The following is a 15,707-nucleotide window of genomic DNA, read 5'->3' as shown; positions in this document are numbered from 1 at the left end:
TCTCAACAGGGTCTGAGATTACAGCCAATAACCAAGCACGCTGGGATGGCCACAGTGAACTGTATGCATATTCACGCTGAGTGGGACATGAGTTTTGGTACCAAACATATGAAAAAGCTTTTGATTTTCAGAGCTTTGGGGGTTGTTGGAATTGCATCTAGAGGGTTGTGAATCCTCCTCCTCTCCTGCTTGGAAACGCCATCATTTTCCTTGGACCAGCCCTTTGCGGGTGAAGTGCCGAGGAACAGGGTCGGGCCCGCGGTTCGGCCCGTGATGGCCTCGACAGAGCCCCTCAGCCTGCCTTTCTTAAGGCTGATTCGCCTGCAGCTGAGCAGACCCCCACGGCTCCCACACTGCAGATGCATCGTGGCTCCTGGCCAGGCAGCCTCTCTAAGGTGGATGGGGACATTCTGATTCACCATCCCCTGCTGTTTGCTTCCGTTGGCACTCATTCTCATTCTGGAGGTGATGGCTGGGGAGGCACGGGGCGAGCAGCCCCGGCACGCACTGAGGCTGAGAGTGTTTTTTGAAAAGGGTAAAAAGTGCCTGAAGTTTCAAGTTGACAGAAGGGACACAGTTCACAGACTGAGCAGATTTTACAAAGCAAAGAGCGATGGGGAGGGAGTCAAACACATGTGAATGTGCTCGGCCAGAGTCACAGTTTGCTGCTCCTACTCCAGGGAACTGGCCCTGCCTTGCCATCAGCTCTGAACCCAAGGGGATTAGAGGAAGAGGAGCTGTCAGAGCGGCGGGGAGGGCAGTGGGAGCGCCTTTGAGTGGTGGTCCTGGGTTTAAGGCTTGCTAGCACAGTTCCTGCCTGGGCTTGAATTCCGGCCCTTGCACCTACCAGCTGGGTGAGCTTGGGCAAGTCACTTAACCCCTCTGTGCCTCGTCTGCGAAATAGGGATAGCAATCATCACACCTACCCATGGACGGTGGTGAGGTCAGATGCCTTGATCCATGTAAACAGGATCACAGTACCTGGCATGTAGTCATCGCTCAGTAAATGTCCGTGGTTATTATAGCCAGTGCTCGGAAGCATTTGTGACCAAGCCCAGATCTGAACCCAAAACTCCTGCATTCAAGTCCAGTCCTCTGAAAATCAAAAATATTAAAAAAAATTTTGAGGATACGTAAGAAAAAAAAAAAGACTTTCAGAGGCCTCTACCCCCAAACTGGAGCCATTCTCATCTGAGAGTAGCCGAGGTGGGGGCTGGCGTTTGACCCTGGAGATCTGTGGACTTGGGCAGAGCTGGGCTTGGAGACCCCAGGGAAAAGGGCCAGTGTTGAAGAGAGTGCCCGAGGTGGTGTCTCCACTGGGTGGGCTAAGAGGGAGAGCTGGACCCTGTCCCATGGTGCCGTGGGTGGTGGATGTGCGCTGGGAAGGCTGGGAGGGGCCACACAGTGCCTGCCGTGTGTCCCTCCCTTCCTGTGCTGAACAGACCTGTCCACATCAGGATGCAAAAGTGTTTGCTGGAAACTTGGGGCCTTGCTCACGGAGAGAAAGATTCTGGCTTGGTGTCCAGAGAAACTTTTCACACACACACACACACACACACACACACCAGCCAACCCACCCACCCACACGCTGGGCAGATTTCCCCTCCTTTCCCAGGCAGCCACCCAGACCTATTTCAATGTAAAGGGAAGCTGCTCTGAGCTGTGGCTCAGTTGCCTCTCTGTAGGTCGCTGGCCAGCTGCCTTCACCTCGATTGCCCTCGAACTTTGTTTAAACCTCGCATGCAAGCAGTATGAAAATAAAGACCACCCAGATGAGATCACCCAAATAGAGGCTATTTATTCAGAGCCTGCTCTAGCAAGGGAGTTAGTACCATCACTTGCTTTCAGCAGAGACTCCAAGGCAGACTGAGGAGTGGGAAAACTTTCTAGTGGAAAAAAGGGAGGGCTTCAGGGGTGCCCTGATTGGAGGCCGTGGGCAGGGGGAGCTGCAGGTTGGCTAACTTGAAGAGGGACATCCTATGTGCTTGGTTAGGGGAGCATATTTGACTTTCTCTGGTTGGTCTTGAGTTGAAAGCGGGGACAAAAAATAGTGAAGCTGGCAGTTATGGTCAAGTCCTGACCATTCTGGGCCGATTGCTACAGACGTTGTGGTTTGACTTCCTGAGCTGATGGCTGCAGAGGTTGTGGGTCAGAGTTCTGTTGTCATAGATGTCTGGCCATTGTCTGTTTGTGTATTCAGTCTCTTAGCAGTGAGACAGTATTAGCTCTGTTTCTTGAAAGGGGCAGGTTGAGTCACAAAGGTAGAATGAGTCTCATCCTGACATGGGAGCCCTAACTCTGCTTTGGCAGTGAAATGTGTTTCTCCACATTCCTCTCTCAACATTTTCTAGGGTGACACCTGTCTCAGTCCCACCTCTGGCGGAGTGTAGGTCCATCAGGCGGGAGGGAGGGAAGGGACACTTTAGCCAGAAGGCAGAGCAAGGGCTGTTAAAGTGAAAAATGGTTGAGTCCAGGAGGGGCAGCATCACTTGATAAGAGTATCCTTGGGAAGAACCGAGAAAAAGAGGAGAAAATTCGAGAAGTCAAAGGAAGACGAATGTGTTGGTGATCTTAAGAGAAATACCTGAATCATCTGAAGCCATACTCCCTCTTCCAAAGGCCTGAATCTTGCCCAGGACACATCTGCATTCCCATACCTGCTGAATATGCCAGGCATGAAAGTTGATTATAGGCCCCCAACTGCCTCTCTCCCACACTAGGTTGGAAGCACCTTAGAAAGGTCGTAAAAGATCTAGAGAAAGGCACAGGGCCTGGATGGTTTTATGGGAGAGTGCTATCAAACCTTTGAGAAGTACATTATTCCTATGTCAGTTGTTGCAGAGCATTAAAAAGATGAAAAAAATGTATTTCCTGAGGCCTGCTTAACTTTAATAGTAAGGCAGCCATGGAGCACACAAAAAAGGAAGACCTTAGACCATATATCAATATATATGCAAAGATTCTAAATAAAATATTAGCAAATTAAACCCTATCATTCCTAATATACCTCAGCCAGATAGTTTTATCCTCGAAATGTAAAGATGATTCAGCATTAGAAAATAAATGAGAAAAACTGTATGTTCTATAGACATTAAATAAAATTCAGTCCCTACTTTTGATTTTTGAAAAATTCTTTCAGTAAGCTAAGAATAAAAAGAAATTAACTTGAGTTAATGAAAGACATTTATCAGAAACTATTTCTTTAACCCTAATAATAGTCAGTGGTGAAACTCCAGAGGTGTTCTCTAATTAAAGTCAGGAATAAGATGAGGATGCTTGCTGTTTTTGCTATTATTCATCTTTGCTCCAGAGATCCCAACCAAAGTAGTAAGATGACAAAAATAATCGAAGATAATATAACATGCACACATACATATGCACATTGTGCAACAAAAATGTAAAATTATCATTATTTGAAACTATCTTTACTTAAAAACTCTGATATGCATCTAGAAATCTATCTAGAAAAAAATCTAATCAAGAAAAAAACTCATTCTCAATAGCAGTAAAAATTGTAAAGTATCTTATAAAATGAGTTTGTTGAGTAAAACTTTCATATTTTACTAGAAGTTCTAAAAAAAACAAATGGATTGATAAACCATATCCCTGAATGAGAGCACTCAATATTGCAAATGAGTCAAAATCCTACTAATTAATCTATAAAGTCATTACAATCCCAGTCAAAACACCAATGGGATTTTGAGGACAATGGGAGGGGGGTGGCATGCTTCATAGATTGACACTATCATGTGAAAGAAAAAGGCACAAAAATAGCAAAGAAGAGAATTAAAGTAGAATAAAAAGATGAGACTTTGCCCTACCAAATAGCAAAATAATAACATAACTTTAATTAAAACAGTGTTATATTTATGCCAGAACTGAAAGAAAAAATCAGTAGAACAGAAGAGAGTTTACAGATGGACCTCAGTACATGTGGAAATTTAGTGTATTGCAAGAGTATACTTTCAGATCAGTTGAGAAAGAATAGACTGTTGACTAATGGTGTTGGAGCAACTGACTATTTTTGAGGGGGAAGAATAAAACTTAAGTTAGATCCCTAACCTCACCAAATTCTCAAATATAAATTTTGTATAGATTTAGAGTAAATGTAAAAGAAATGCTGTGTAAATACTAGAAAAAACCACAGGAGATTATTTCAATAATCTTGAAATAGTGACAGCCTTTCTAAGAAGGCATGAAACTCAGAAGAGTTAAAGGGAAAGATAAACAGATTTGACTGCATGGAAATTAAAATTCTCCACTTGGCAAAAAACTCCGTAACCAAAGTCAAGAGACAAATGACAGGCTGGAAGAAAACATTTACAACATAGCTAACAACGAAAAGACTGATTACACTAATTACATTCAAAGATCTCTAACAAATTAACAAGGAAAGAACAAACATCTCAAAAGAAAAAGACCACTCACAGAAAGTAGAATACAAATGCCTAGTAAATAATTGGAAACATAACTTCGTTAGTGATTAAGTGAGATGCAGTTTAAAAAATAGGTTTCCCTAAACCTTCCTGCACTGTTGGTGGGAATGTAAATTGGAGCAGCCATGTGGAAAATGGCATGGAGATTCCTCAAAAAACTAAAAATACAGTTGCCATATCCAGAAATCCCACTCCTGGTCATATATATGGACAAAACTATAATTCAAAAAGATACATGCACCCTTATGTTCATAGCAGCACTATTCACAATAGCCAAGACATGGAAACAACCTATAGGTCCATCAACAGATGAATGGATAAAGAAGATGTGGTACATATATACAATGGAATACAACTCAGCCATTAAAAAGAACGAAATAATGCCATTTGCAGCAATATGGTTGCAACTAGAGATTATCGTACTAAGTGAAGTAAGTCAGAAAGAGAAAGACTAATACCATATGATATCACTTATATGTGGAATCTAAAATATGACACAAAATGAACTTATGTACAAAACAGAAAGAGACTCACAGACATAGAGAACAGACTTGTGGTTGCCAAGGGGGAGGAGGAGTGGGGAAGGGATGGATTAGGAGTTTGGGATTAGCAGATGCAAACTATTATATATAGAATGGATAAACAACAAGGTCCTACTGTATAGCATTGGGGACTGTATTCAATATACTGTAATAAACCATAATGGAAAAGAATATGAAAAAGTATATATATATGCATAACTGAATCACTTTGTTGTACAGCAGGAATTAACACAACATTGTAAATCAACTCTACTTCAATAAAATAAATTAAAAAAAAATAGGTCCAGAGGTGATTCAGATATTAGTGTTATCAAACATGGTCTTTAAAATTCCTGTGAATACTATGTTTAAGAAAATAGATGACAAAGTGAAGTTTTATCAAGGAAATGTATTTTTTTTAAATAGTCAGATGGAGATTCTAGGATTAAAAAAACATAATAAAGGAAAATTAAAGGGTAGGTTTAATAGCAGATTAGAGATATCTGAAGAGAGAAATAGTAAATAGTAAGCCAGTAGAGAATACCCAGATGAAACATGAAAAAAGGAAAAAAAAAATGCAGAAGAAATTTAAGAGACATATGGGATATAGCAAAAGGTTTAACATATATGTAATTGGAACTCTGGAAGGGAGAGACAGAATGGCACCGAAACAGTATTTGAAGAGAAAATAACCAAGTATTTAACCAAAAATACTGATAAAAGACGTCAAACTAGATGAGAAGCATCAAGAAGCTCTATGAAATCCAAGTAGGGTAACTACAAAGAAAACCATGCATAGGTAAATCATAGTAAAACTGCTGTAAAGCAGAAATAAAGAGAGGGCTTCCCTGGTGGTGCAGTGGTTAAGAATCCGCCTGCCAATGCAGGGGACATGGGTTCAAGCCCTGGTCCGGGAAGATCCCACATGCCGTGGAGCAACTAAGCCCGTGCGCCACAACTACTGAAGCCCGCGCACCTAGAGCCCGTGCTCCACAACAAGAGAAGCCACCGCAATGACAAGCCTGTGCACTGCAACAAAGAGTAGCCCCCGCTTGCCACAACTAGAGAAAGCCCGCGTACAGCAACTAAGACCCAGTGCAGCCAAAAATAAATAAATAAAAGAAATCAACTCCTTTAAAAAAATAAATAAATAAATAAAGAGAAAACCTTAAAAGCTGACAAAGGAAAAAAACCACATTCCCTTGAAAAAAGTAATGTTAAGAATGACAGGGCTTCCCTGGTGGCACAGTGGTTGGGAGTCCGCCTGCCGATGCAGGGGATATGGGTTCGTGCCCCTGTCCGGGAAGATCCCACATGCCGCGGAGCGGCTGGGTCCGTGAGCCATGGCCTCTGAGCCTGCGCGTCCGGAGCCTGTACTCCGCAACGGGAGAGGCCACGACAGTGAGAGGCCCGCGTACCGCAAGGAAAAGGAAAAAAAAAAAAAAAAAAGAATGACAGCTGACTTCTCAAAATAAATAGTGGAAGTCAAAAGACATCTTTAAACATTTAAAAAAATTTAATTAAAAGTTTGAGTTAAATGTTAATTTAAAATTACATATGTGTGTGTATATATATATATATGTATGTATGAATGTCTTCATTAAAAGACAAAGATGATCAGACTGGATTAAGGAAAATAAAATTTAATTACATGCTGCTTACAAGAAAGTACAAAGAGTGAAAAAGATATACCACTGCCAAAAGTTATACCACTTTCTTTTTTATATTCTTCAAAGTCTCTACACTTAACTCAGTGCATCTTGTTTTAGTTATGGAAAACAGTGTTTTAAAAGATTTATGGATGCCATAATAATTAAAGACAGGAAAAGCTCCCTCATCTAATCAAAGTTTCTACATATACAGAAGCCTAAAAACATGGGGGAATCATCCCTTGTTTTTCTGGGGTGCGTGGGGCAGGCATTGTAGACAGACGCTGTGGGTGCGGGTTGGGCAGGCAATACTGGCTCGCACACAGCCCTCCCCACCATCCTGGAACACAACCTGCTCTTGCTGAGGACCCCTGGAGCTCTGCTGATAAAATGACCCCTGGGACACAGTCTCCTTTCCACAAGGCTTATACTACTCAGGATGTACAAGTTTGGAAATAATAGGTTTTTTGAAAAACCTTTTGTGTTTCCTTTATTGAAGCAGTAATAATATGTTCATTGTGGGCAAAAGTAAAAGCCAGTATAAGCTAAAACAATTTAAAATTACCCTTAATTTCATCATCCGGAGAGCACCACAGTTAGCCTTTTGCTGTATCACCTTCCAGACTGTTTTCCCTGCATGGGTACATCAGTATGCAAAGTGAGGTCACACTGTGCGTATTGTTTTGGAACCTGCTTTTTTTCACTTGCCAATAGGTCATGAGTGTCTTGGTAAGAAGAGTATTTGGGAAATGACAGCAATTCTCATGGGAATCACAAGTAGATTGCAATGAGGTTGCTGACTCACCTGCCTTGGCCAAAACCACTTTCCTTTAAGTGCCTTTGAGATGAGTGCAGACACTTTTAAATTATAGTTTTATAGTTTTAATAAGCCCATGATTTTCTTTGTTGCCATGGGTGCAACAAAGAAATCTTGTTCAAGATTAATATATTTTATTACATTAGGGTGAGTCTAATTATACTAGTAATGTGAGCTAATTGCTCACTCTTTTAGATCATAGAGAAATTATTTTATGGAGCTTAAAGAGAATTTAGTAGTGCTTTTAGTCCAACCCCCTATTTTATGGGTCAGAAAATTGAGGTCCATGATAGACAGAACTGGACTTGGATCATAAAACTTGGGCAAATGACACATATTAAGAACCCAGAAATGGTTTGCACATTTTCCAAATACTTTTGCCTTCTGGAAATAGTGTAACCAGAAATATATGAGAATGTTGTAACATTGTGACAAGATAGGGATGTGAACACCCAATTAAAGGCCACTCCCATCTGAAACCTCCTTTCCATTGCAGGAATCCGTGCAACCACAGTAGAAACTCCAGTCATGTGGGCTGATGACGGAATAGTATCCCTGGGCTGGTCTGGGGTCCAGTGAGGTTAGGGCTAATGGAAAGGAAAGAAGGAGGGTGTGCTGAGGATGAAACTGGGGAAGTCAAATTACAGTCAGATCCATGGAGAAGCCAGTGATCAGGAGCTTGTAACCACAGAAACAGAGTGGGAGGTGAGGGGCAAGGCGAGGTCAGAGGGAAAAGGTCTTGGATGCTGGAAGTATCTTTCTGAGAATGGTTTTCAATGAATTGTCCTCAAACAGCAGCAGCAGCAGCACCACTTGGGCCCCATCCCAGAGCTACTGAATCAGAAACTCTGGTAAGCAGCATTCTATTTTTTTTTTTTTTTAACAAGCCTGTTGGGTGATTCTGATGCACATTTAAGTTTGAGAACCACTGGTCCAGCACAGCGGTTGCACATTTTAAAATACCCATATCCGGGCCCTACCCTCCCTCAAACATTCTGATTTGACTGTTCTGGTCTGGGATCATTTCTGTCCCCCAAGGTTTCCAGGTGTTTCTAACGTGCTGCGGGGGATGAGACCCACTGATGTGGGCAAACAAAGAGAGTTGGACTGGCCCCTGCTGGGGTTTCCACTCTGGTTTCTCTGCGGTAACTTTCAGCTGGTACCCCCAGGGACAGATGGGTGATGGGGAGAGGGATGGCTTGTCCAGAAACTTTTCCCTGAGGTTCTTGGCCTTTCCTGTGACTACTTTCCTTTAACCCGTCCTCCGCAGAGCAGCACAGGCAATTTTAAAGGGGATGATTTCTCTTTACAACCAAGAGAATAATGCAGCAATTACAAAGTGGCTTCTTGTCCTCCTGTCTCTTCGTGAATTTACTCCTGGCTCCCTCTCTTCCACTTCCTTCCAGGCAGATAGATTTTCCTTTGACTTAAATATGTGGGGCTATATGTAGCATCGGGAGAAGGAAGGCGGTATCCAGGGTGGGGACAGCTTCCTAGAAGACAAACACCACTCTAATTGCTCTAATTGCATGAGGGTGGGGTATAAGTGGTATGAAGTCAACCATGCCAATAATGAGTGGTAAGTTACTCTGTGATTTGGTCTGCAACAATATACAAATCACACCATTTTCATCAAGGTAGGAAATATAAATTGAAGAAGATCTGGACACATTTTGTTATGGCTCAGTGTCAAGGACAATGAGTTATGCCAGCTCCAGCCAGCTGGTGCTGACTGCCTGTACAGCGTTGTTTGTGTTCATAAACGTGCACACAGAATTTACAAGTCAGGGCACACAAATATCTTGCTCTCCTCCAGCATTTTCATCTTCAGTAGGGATTGGTTGTAGTTTGTGTTTCTTAACTATTTAAAAATTCTGTGAACACACAAGTACGTTCCCGCCTCCCCCGCTCCCAGCAATCTCAGGGGACCCACTTCCTCAGCAGCATCTGTACCAATCTCTCTCATTTTCTCTTTCTACTTTTTGATCTCCCCAGATATCTTCCACTCTCCCTGTCTTCATTCCACCTGGCTCAGAATCTCTGGAGAGATCCAGGAGGAGGCTCCAGTGTTCCGGGCTTAGGAGAAGCAATCATACCTCAGGAAGCAAGTGTTTAGAACAAAGGACAGCAGCCCACAGGTTCTGCCCTACAACCTTCCTGCCCCGTTCTGATCACACTGAACACCCAGGCCTTGCTTCTCTGCCTTCTCTTCCTAGTGCATTTTGCTTCCACACCAGGCCTAAGCTAAATCCTCTCTCACTTCTGGGGATCCACGGAAAGAACCCCCCTTTTCCATCTGTACCTCAGAGGACAGTTTCAACTGCCTTACTAAAAACTACACCCCATGAACTCCTATCTCATGAGGTCTACCCTCAGAAATATTTTGAGCTTCTGTCTCCTTGGTCGTTGGTTTTATTACTATTCTGGGGCCAGTGACTCCAGCCCGTCCTCTGTCATCCAGTCCTTCTTAGTTTTTTTACAGTCTCTTTTCCTAGTTCTCAACAATGCTCAACAAATATTTGTTGGCTGTTTACTACTTGCCAGACCCTGTCCCTGCTTCAGGGCACACAGTACAATGGTGAGCAAGACAGACGTGGTCCCTGCCGTGGTGGAGATCACTGTCTACTGGGGTCTGTTGACAGATGCTAATAAGCAAATACAACACAGGATGTGATGGGCATCATGATGGCACTAACCCAGACCCGGAGCTCAGGGATGTGCTCCCAGAGGGACTCCTATAGGAAGTGATGTTTAAGCTGAGAGTTGAATAATGAGTAGGAATTGGACAGATGAAGAGAGTTGGGGGATGGTGGTGAAGAAGAGTGTATCGGGAAGAAGGAACAGAGAATGCAAAAACCTGCCAATGAGTCAGAGCAAAGAGGTTGTTAGGAAATGGGAGAAGTTGTTAAGGCTGGAGCACAGGATAAAAGTGGGGAGTAATGAGTCCGGAGAAGTAGGCAGGGGTCCTCATATCGCCAGTTGTATTTGATATCTGCATATAAAATTACCCCCAAAGTTAGCAGCCTAAAATACCAAACATTCATTATCTCACTGCTTCTATGGGTCAGGAATCTGGATACAGTTTAGCTGGGTGCTTCTGACTCAGGGTGTCTCATAAGACATCAAGGTGTTGGACCAGGGGCCTGCTGTTTCACCTGAAGGCTTGATGGGGGTAGGGTTTGAGGGATGGGGAGATGAGAGTGGAAAAGGAGGCAGGGGTCTTGAAAACCAAAGGTCTTGAAAACCAAATTAAGAGTTTTGATTGTATCGCTTTAGCAGAGCTTCTCAAACTGATGTGCTTGAGAATCATCTGGGGATTTTGTGAAAGTGCAGATTCTGAATCAGTGCCTCTGTGGCAGGTCCCAAACGCCTAGATTTCTAATAACCTCCCACATGATACTGATGCTGCTGAGGACCGTACTGAGTAGCAGTCGTAGATCCCTGCTGTCCCATGTGGTGATGACCAGCCACGTGTGGCTACTGACCCCTTGCAATGTGGCTGGTGAGACTGAGGAGCGAGATTTTAAATTTTCTTTAATTTTAGTTCATTTAAACTTAAGATTTAAAACATAAGTTGTTTTTTTAAAATTTATTTTTTTGAAGTATAGTTGGTTTACAATGTTGTGTTAATTTCTGCTGTACTGCAGAGTGATTCAGTTCTATATATATCTATATATATATTCTACTTAACATTCTTTTCCATTATGGTTTATCCCGGGATATTGAATATAATTCCCAGTGCTATACAGTAGGACCTTGTTGTTTATCCCTTCTATATGTAATAGTTTGCCTCTGCTAATCCCAAACTCCCAATCCATCCCTTCCCCACCCCGCTTCCCCCTTGGCAACCACAAGTCTGTTGTCTATGTCCGTGAGTCTCTTTCTGTTTTGTACATAAGTTCATTTGTGTCATATTTTAGATTCCACATATAAGTGGTATCGTATGGTATTTGTCTTTCTCTTTCTGACTGACTTCACTTAGTATGATTATCTCTAGTTGCATCCATGTTGCTGCAAATGGCATTATTTCGTTCTTCTTTATGGCTGAGTAATATTCCATTGTGTATATGTACCACATCTTCTTTATCCATTCATCTGTCGATGGACATTTAGGTTGTTTCCATGTCTTGGCTATTGTGAATAGTGCTGCTATGAACATAAGGGTGCATATATCCTTTTGAATTATAGTTTTATCTGGATAAATGCCCAGGAGTGGGATTGCTGGATCATATGGTAGTTCTATTTTTAGTTTTTTAAGGAACCTCCATGCTGTTTTCCATAGTGGCTGCACCAATTTACATTCCCACCAACAGTGTAGGAGGGTTCCCTTTTCTCCACACCCTCTCCAGCATTTGTTATTTGTAGATTTTTGAATGATGGCCATTCTCACCGTGGTACCTCGGTGAGGTGGTGCCTCATTGTAGTAAAACATACTCAATTTGTTATTTAAAAACTTTAAAAGTATGCTTGGATTAACTTGAGTATGTGACTTGACCATTTCAACTGTAAATTTTACGAAATCACCATCTAGATCAAGTATTTCCAATGAGACTTTAGCATCTGAATTGAGAAGTACTTTAAGGGTAAAGTACACACCAGAATTCAAGGATTTAGTATGAAAAAAAGAATATAAAATGTCTCATTAATTTCTGTATTAGTTACGTGTTGAAATGGTATTTTGGATACTTGGGTTAAAGATAAATTATTAAAATTAAGTTTACCTGTTTCTTTTAACTTTTTAAAAATGTGGCCGCTAGAAATGTACAATGACGTGTCTAGCCCGCATTGGTGGCTTGCATTCTATTTCTATTGGACAGCGCTGTCAAAGATGAAGGGAGATATTGTTGCTTAGCTTGCATCTAAGGAGAATTCCTGGGAGGGGCTCGTGGTTTTTCCGCTGGAGAGTTGCTCACACAGTGAATTCTCCCATTCCCCACATGTGGGCACACGAAGGTGTGGGGAACTCGTATGATGTGTCCTGGGACACCACCCTGGCTGCCGGAGGAGAATGTTTATTATGAAGAGCCCTTGGCTCCACCTTTCCCTGGCCTGCATTGGTCCACAGGCTACGCCTTGCTGAGAAATGGTACTCATTCTCATTACCTTTCTAGCCTGGACAAGAAAACAGATGGATGTCTCTTTAAGACATGCAGCTCTAAGAGCTCAGAGCCCAGGCTGTCACAGCTCACTTGCAGGTTCACCTGTAACCATGACAACACCATTGACATAAGTTGCCATGGAACATAATTTAACCTGGATCAGATTTTTTTAAAAGAAAGAATGGAGGAACACTCAGCTTTGTCTCAGGGGACTATCGGAAATGGGATCTCCCATGATACGCGCTTAACTACCATTCTCATTTAATTACTTTTGCTTGTGATTTCCCTGGGGAAGCATTTCTGCCAGGAGCTATTTCCTGGGAAGGCTGAGAGTGTTTGCAGGGAATGGTTGGTGTTAGGGAATCCAGTGGTTCAGTGACCTTGAGCTGGTCCCTGCTAGGAAGATTTTCACCACATCCCCTCAAGTCCATCTTATTTCCTCTACCTAAGCTTTAATGGGGGAAATATCAGACTTCTCATTACGTTTCAGAACTGGAAGGTGCCCAGATGGGAAAGTAAGATGAGGGGAGTACAGGATAGATCTGAACCCACTTGAGTTTAGGTCTTGGGTCTATACAACCAAAATCAGGAGGCATAAAAAGCTGGGGGTGGGACGTAAGTAGAAAGAGATACAATCAAAGAAGTAATGGGAAGACACTGTGATATTAAATTTAAATAGGAAATATCAGTAACTCATTACAGCATTTCTTTTGTTTCTTTCTAAAAAGAAGTATGCGTTTCCTAGCTTTATTTGCTGCCAAGGTCTAGTAGCAGCAAATGGCCTTCATGCCTGAATTGTAGTCTCCAAATACCATTTCCCACTCAAACCATTTCCTCGAGAAATGGTTGATTCCACACGAGAGGCAGAAAATGCGCCAGATGATGCCGGGGCACGTGGTTATGCTGGAAAAGGAAGAAGCTGTCAAATATTAATGGAACCATAACAAAGGCACCCAGGGGTCAACTTGAGGGTCTCCCACTGGCTAAAAATGGAACAATTTTACATAAGAAATTAATGCAATAGACTGAAATTACAGTTGACTGAATTAAAATCCATCAATTTATCATGATACTTACAAGAAGAAACCTTTACTCATCAATCTTTGAATGTTGCTAGGGTTCCCAACCAAGAAAGGGAAGGAACCAAAGCATTTGTCCTGTCTCTCCTGAATGAACTGTTGTTCAGGGTAACCGAATAGATGATGAAAGTTCTCTGTAGAGAATTCCAGCTAATGGATGCAGATGGAAGGATACATTTAGTAAACCTTTTAAAGTGATGTACTTAGGTACCAATCATTAATGGTTGCTGAAACCATTGGGTAAAATGTCGGCAAGGAACTTTATAAAATGTAGATTGGTTGATAACACCTGAATCCACTGATCTTAGCATTACTAAAGGTGGAACAACCAGACATATGTGCCAGAAAGCAATCTTTGTCCCTGCAGGCCAGAGACACCTTTCCCCTAACTAGAGGCAGCAGGTGGCTGAGGCTGGGAAAACTCCTCTGACCCCTCAGACGGTATCAATGGAATCCCCCAATGGCACTTGGATATACCAAGCTGGCCAAATTGTACCACAAAGTGTCTAAATATTAAATGGTCATTGGAACCACAGCCCACAAAATTAGGCCAAAGACTAGTGTCATTATAAGAGAGCAGAAAGAGGGATTTGGATATAGAGACACAGACACGGAGGGGAGAAGTCCAAGTGAAAATGGAGGCAGAGACTGGAGTGATGTGTCTACAAGCCAAGGAATGCCAAGGATTGCCAGTAACCACCAGAAACCGGGAGGGAGGCATGGACTGGCTCTCAGACCCTTCAGAAGGAATGAACCCTACTGATACCTTGATTTTGGAATTCTAGCTTCCAGAACTTGGAAAGAATAAATTTCTGTTGTTTTAAGCCACACAGTTTGTGGTACTTTTGTATGGCAGCCCTGGGAAACAGGGATAAAAGATAGATGGTTCAGTAAGCATGCCTGCCTAAGCTCGGTAACAGCCCCCTGTTTGTTGTTCTACTTCTCACGTCAACTTGGCTGTAGAAGTGATGAGAAGAGGCTGAGCTGATCGTTGATGCAGAAGGAGACTTCATACATCCCCAAGGAATGGAATGATGGCTGCTACCAAAGATTGAAAAAGCAGGATGTGTCACTGGGCCCAGAAGTACAGGAGAATCCCAGGAGCCGTGCCGAGTCTGAGAAGGGGCCTGTAACCCTCGGAGAGTGGCAAGGAGGTGGTGGGATTCTGCAGACCACGCGTTCTAAAGACCACGCCTGCCCGCTCATCCACTCATGCAGGACCTACTGAGCATGAACCATGTGCCAGGCACAGTCACAGGCGCTGAAGCTGAAAAGTTGGGCAGGACAGCCTCCCTGCCCTTAGGGCGCTCACGGTCCAGTGGAGGAGCGAGCCAGTACACAGTGCGCCACAGCACAGTGCGGTGAGTGCTGCAACCAGGGTGGGCACAGATCCACGGGAACACACAGGCAGGACACTGTGGCAGATTTTGTGCCTTCCTGCCTCCGCATTCCTCCTTCCAGTCAGCACCCTGGAGTTGCCTCCCTTTGTCATGACGGCATTGGGGGTGTACAGTCTTCGAGGGGCTGTAACCCAGGGGCCCAGTTCACTCTTATCCCGGGGCCAGTCACGTGGCCCAAACTAGTTGTACTTTTCCCAGGCCTCTGCAGCTCGGAGGGGTGACATGGGACAATGGATGGAGCCCACCTGTTCTGGGGACAGCATCTCGCCTGGATGCCTGGGTTGTTTCCGCGGCCCTTTTCCCACAGCTGATTCTCCAGCGTCCTGTCTGCACTCAGAGACCTCTTACGTCCCTGCAACAATTTTCCGTTTGTTTCTGCCAGTCAGCGTGGGTGTCTGCTATTTTAACTGAATCGGGATCTGAACACAGGCTTGGGCGAACAGGGAAGGAATGGGAGAACACCCAAAGAGGGTAGGCCTAGGAAGCCGAGCCCCAAAGCACGAGAAGGAGCTGGCAAGGGGACAGAAGGGCAGGGGGCCTCCGGGGAGAAGGGGCCGCATGTGCGGAGACCTGGAGGTGAGAGAAAGCCTGGCTCAGTTAGGAAGTGCAAGCAGAGGTTGTGAGAAAAGATTTTAATGTTTATAAAACGGACCCCCAGGGGTCTGTTTGCTGAAACCCCAGAGCACAAGGTGTGGGAGGAGCACAG

This window comes from Delphinus delphis, chromosome 10 (assembly GCF_949987515.2).
Source record: "Delphinus delphis chromosome 10, mDelDel1.2, whole genome shotgun sequence".
In the NCBI taxonomy this organism is placed as follows: Eukaryota; Metazoa; Chordata; class Mammalia; order Artiodactyla; family Delphinidae; genus Delphinus; species Delphinus delphis.
This window is presented reverse-complemented; position numbering follows the sequence as displayed.